Raw genomic sequence first — 4,378 nt, forward strand, 5'->3', positions numbered from 1 at the left:
GGCCACAACAGTCAACTGCCATCAAGGCTTACAAGGCACTCTTTCGCTTTTTGAGAGCGACTGCCTTGATTGACAGAACTGTGATTATTTCCCTTTACTTCTCTCTTTCCTCTTTAATTCCCTTCATTCCCTTCCCCTGTGCAGGGTAGCCAACCGGAATCCTTTCTGGTTAACATCCCTGCCTTTCCCTCTCTCTCTCTCTCTCTGGTCGTTAACAATCGCATAACACTTGCAAGGACGACATGTTTAGTAAATTGCCTTGTACGTTCGTCCGCGAACCTGCTGCTCCCGTCGCATACTGTATATTCCCACCTGAGTGATGCTTTTTGCCTGGAGCGCCTTTACATGCAAACGCAATCACCATTCATGTAACTCTCTTCGCGTGTTTTTATTGAATGCATTGGGCAAAGCAAAGTATGTACTTTCCCGCAGTCTGAGGGCGGTGACGCGAGCGGCGGCGCGCAGACGTTAATGATGGGGGAAAAAAGAGAGGAACGAGCATTATGCGCGCGTGTTACACCTTTTTCTCACTTCTACGCCGCACAAACTCCATTCACCCCTACAAACGACGCCATCACGAGGCAACAACGTAAGCTGAGAGCGACGAGAAAAGGCGAAGAAAGAAGATACGCAGGCATGGTACAAGCGCATCGTCTATCAACAAGACGCTTCGCACATCCGCGCACGTGCTGACACGCCAGCATTGCGGAACGCGTCCGTCGGCCGGGCGGAGCAAAACAATGCGCTGAACGGGCATCGCTGTGCCAAGGGAGAGATGGGGAAGGGGGGAAGAGGGGGAGCGGGGAGCGGATGCTACGGGGCCGACAGCAGAGGCGTAGCAAGGCTGTCCGCCTCAAGTGAAGAAAAATGGGCTCTGGGCGGCGTAATAAGGGCGCGATCCATTCGTGTTAAATTTGCAAGCAAGGCTGCAGGTGCATGCGAAGGTAGCGCGGTACGAAAAGGGCGCCCTGCCGCAGAGGTTTGGACCCTGAGCGAAGAACAGCGCCCGGGGCCCTGTAGTACACGCGCGAAAAGTTCGAACTTACCTGCCTGCCCTCCCCACTGCCTGCCTATACCCAGTACCTTCCTTTCTTCGCTATCTCTGCCGTACTGCCCTCTTTGGCGGCCCGAGTCATCAGTCTCAGATTCCCCACTGCGTACCTCGTCGCTACGAGCCCTCGAGACCGGAACGACGGGCGTCGCTCCGAAAGATAAGCTCGAAAGGCAGCGAGTGAATGGCTTTCACGGACCACTGACTTCGATGGCATGACCACGTTTCAGTTGTTGTGGTCCCTCTGTAGTCGTGTGCGCTTCTCTTTTTCATGTTGATAAGAATGGAAACTCTAAAACCTTGACAACACGAAGGAATGGGGCCTTTATGTTCACTCGTGCGTGCGTGTGCCTGTGTGTGTGTGCCTGTTCGGCCAATAATGGAGCTTAGAACAAAATACCTGGACCACGACAAAAAGAAAACATGCGAAGAGAAATAAGGACTGACGCAGAATAATCGCCACAGAGCTGGAAGGCGTCTACTACAACGAATGAAGTACCATTGCTGCCCGGACCATTCGTTTCGCACTAGTTCTATTCCTCTGCGTTTCAGCATCGGCGCCTAAAGGGAACCGTGCGTGTTTTAGGAAACATGAGGTTCAGTTTGAGGTTCTAAAGACCTCGCGGAGAATGTGCGACTGCCGCTGCGCGTGTCAAATTCGGCTGCGGAAAATGTGATGACCTTGTCCAACTTGCTGAATGGGCTTACGAATAGCACCAGGGGGCAGTGCGTAAAAAGTCCCAGTCAGGATGTTTTTCACATTGCTTTGTCCTCCTACATAATCCTGCGCTTGTGGAAACGAGCAAACAAGGTAAAAATATCGTACATGGATAACCGCAATGCCACTTCTCTTCCGGTCGCGCCATCTCTGTCTCATCTCCTGACCTAGCATACAGCCTCGGTGCTAGTGATGCCTACGTAACAGCAAACAAATGTCGATCCCAAATAAGTTTTTCTTCGGCCCTCAACTGGGCTGGTCTGTGTCGAGGGTCCCTACCACGCAACGCCCAAACGTAACAGATCGGAGCGCTCCAAGCGGCAGTGAGTATCCCTGAGGCTTGCGATCCAACATATATGTACTCCTCGCATATGCCACTGAAGACCAAACAGAAGTAGTCGATTTATTTCGCACCAAAATTCTTTCGAAACCTGCTTAATATTAATAATATGCCTGAGTATTCGTCCCACATTAGCACCAGCGCATTTTTCTTGAATGCGGCGTACTCGACTACTTTTTGGGCTAGCTACTTCTGACGGCTGCAACTAAACGAAACATAAGTCGAAACAATTTTTTACTTTTTCTGCTTCGTTAAAGCGATGTTAGACTGTGATTTGCTCTTCGAAAGACAGAAGCCCGTAAAAAATATAAGGAGCGCAATCAAAACAGAGCCCGGTAGGCGGTACAACGGCATTTGGCGAGTGGGATGAATGGTTGAAAAGATCAGAGGAAAAAGGCGCGAAAGGTTTGAGCAAACGAAACGGCGCTGAACGCATTTATCTCGACTCCTCTCGTCTTCAGACTAGCATTGGAGCCGAGTTGTTTACTGCCTTATCAAAGGCCGGCTCGAATTCGAGCGCGGGGCGTTCGATGACCGCCGACCACGCTCGTTTGGAGCCGTTAACCGCGCTCGGCTACAGGATCTGACTGCACGAAGTGCTGGCCCGACGTGATGTGCAAGCACAAGGCGGCAAAGCGCTGCGTTATCGCACTCCGCGGTAATAGGAAGTACGTCCGAGCTTTCAGCCGGTCGATCTTTCCCGAAATAGAAGGCCGTGGCTCTGAGCGATTGTCAGGAAATAACGCATGCTCGAACGCCTGCTATAACTTTTCGCTGCCTTTGTTTTCATTCGCCAGTACAAGGCAGCAACTTCTAATGGCTGAAAGGGGTTATGACTGCTTGTGAGGGTTCCCCGTATCAACTCTCGTAGCGCAGGCGAGGCCGGCCGATCACTTTGGAGGGGAGTCATGAGCCTGGTGCTAGGATGGCGAGTGGTTCAATACAGCAGCAGCACTCTAGTTAGTTCCGGTTCCATTACGGACGCGCTAGCGAAGTTGGCGCCACATTGACTGAAGCAGTCAAACTGCGATGAAGTTTTGTGTCTAGTTATTCGCTGGCTGCTTACTCGCTATATAAAAGAGTGAAATAAATTGTTTTATGAAATAATTATTTTAAATAAACAGCAGTAACACATGAACTAGAAACATTCGAACCGTGAATAAATCTTTCGATTGATCAGACCAGTATCTTTGATTGACCAAATAATTTAGAAATGATTTTATTTAATGATTTGCTGATCTCTTCACTGAGCACGCACGCAGAAAATGAAAAGCTTTTTTTTTTGCGGTTATCACTCTCGAAACAATAAAATTCCATCTTTTTGCGGCAAAAAATGAACAAGGAAAAGGTAATATGGGAAGGAGAGAGATGATGGCTTGTTCCAAACAAAGAAGCAAAAACAGTAAGAACTGCTAGCTAACAAAACACGTTGCGGGGCTAGTTGCTTATGCATTTGGTTATGTAATGGTAGAGCGCCCGTCCTGTAAAGTTCTTTGTGTCCTCGCCTTAAAATGTAGTGCTATACTACGTTTCAACTAAAGACAGCTAGCTAGCTCACATCGACAATGAACTCAATCTTCAAGAAATGCCTCCTCATCATTTCGCACCATAATGGAGACTAGGTTTCATCACATTACTTGGCAAAACACTCTCCTACAGTCACGGGTAGACAAAATTAAGCACCCTTTACAATACTGTTGTTGCCTGTTAACTCTGGATAAACGCAAACGGATTCCGAATCGCACAATTCTTCAAGCTTGCACACTAAATTGTCGCTTCTCGAGTCCTTTTACGAATCTAACTTCTATGAGCGGCGTCATCAATAACCGCGGGCAGAACGCAGACGTGGTTTCGTCATTTGCGCATAGTCTCGCTCAACGGTGATTCGTCAGCAATATTCGCATGATAAGGCAAGAGAAAGCATGCAGCCCTGGTGCAGCTTACAATCGAAGCTTCGACCGGTTGCTCCCATGAATAGCTCATGTATGGTGCCGTTTCCCTTTCCGTTACCCCGGTATCGCGCCGACTTTTCCTGTCGAAGATGAAGCTACAAGTCGATAAATTTCCGGTTTCACCGAGTCCATGCACCGATGAGGGTAGGAATACATCAACGCCACCACATGCGCTCACCGGAGCCATTGTCGTAAGCGCAGAGAGAGAGAATGTTTGAAGACAATGTCCGGGCTACGCTGCAGGAAACGCGGAAATGACGGCAGTATGCCGGCAATGAAAGAAGAACGTAATCTTTTGAGGCTGTAATTAACGAGAG

Source organism: Amblyomma mixtum, chromosome 2 (genome assembly GCF_055824585.1).
Source record: "Amblyomma mixtum isolate Tamu chromosome 2, ASM5582458v1, whole genome shotgun sequence".
Taxonomy (NCBI): Eukaryota; Metazoa; Arthropoda; class Arachnida; order Ixodida; family Ixodidae; genus Amblyomma; species Amblyomma mixtum.